Source organism: Branchiostoma floridae, chromosome 12 (assembly GCF_000003815.2).
Source record: "Branchiostoma floridae strain S238N-H82 chromosome 12, Bfl_VNyyK, whole genome shotgun sequence".
In the NCBI taxonomy this organism is placed as follows: Eukaryota; Metazoa; Chordata; class Leptocardii; order Amphioxiformes; family Branchiostomatidae; genus Branchiostoma; species Branchiostoma floridae.
The window spans coordinates 68,505-69,647 of record NC_049990.1 but is presented as its reverse complement, the minus strand read 5'-3'; positions in this window follow the sequence as shown (position 1 = coordinate 69,647).

Below are 1,143 nucleotides of genomic sequence, written 5' to 3'. Positions count from 1 at the left end.
GTTTAGTGTGCTTAGTGTGGTGATTTCGCAATAGTGGTTTATATTTAGGAATTACGTCATTCTGCGTGCAGTTGAGCTTGGGCCCCGCCGTCCCCACAGGAAGTGACCCCAATGGTCATAGATGAGCAATAGAGGACTGCACGACTTATCTATACCAGACGATTACAGGACAATGGTACTATAGGGACAGTACATTATACATGATGGGGTGTAAATGTTTCCTATAAGATTTGATAATCTGTAGATTAACGGCAATGAATAAGGGCAATGATGATATTGTTTACAGGGGCCTATATTATACGTTTTAAAAGATTTGTACATCTGCATCTGCATAGGATACCCCCAAATGACCCCGCGAGGGGCAAAAGTAGGGGGGGGGAGCTGAGGCTCCCGGGTTAGGGCGGGCAGGCCGCCTGCCTGGCACGGAAGTGCTCAACGTTGGGAGCGCTTACAACCGTGCCAGGCAGGGCATTCCACTCGGGAATTGTGCGTGGGAAAAAAGAATGTTTGTAGATATCGGTGCGTGCAAATATGTGTTGATATTTGAAGTCGTGACTACCCCGGGTGCGCCCTTGGGCAGGCTTCAGAATATTGCTGGCGTCTATGTTAATATTATTGTTGACTACTTTATAGAAAAAGGTGAGGCGGGCGTTCCTCCTCCTTTCGGAGAGAGGGCGCCACTGCAGGTCTGAAAGCATTTGTGTCACGCTGCTAGTCTGCCGGTAGTCATTTAGGGTCACTCGGGCTGCCCTGCGCTGGACGGCCTCCACCGCCTGTATCCCTTTGTTGGTGTACGGGTCCCAGACGATGGCACTATATTCCAAGTGAGGCCGTACCAGCGCTTTGTAACAAGTGGCCTTGACCCTAGATGGACAATGGGTCAAGTTGCGCCGAATGACTCCTAGGACCTTACCAGCTTTGCTAGTGGCGTGGTTGATATGGGTGTCCCACCGCAAATCGTCGGACAGTTGTACTCCAAGATAGGGGTGGGACTTAACACCGGTAAGGGCTTCTCCACAGAGGGAGTACTGAGTTATGATGGGGTGCTTTTTACGGGTGATATGGAGGATGTGACATTTAGAGGTGTTGAACGACATGAGACAACGATTTTGCCATTCTGTTAGCGCATCGAGGTCAGACTGC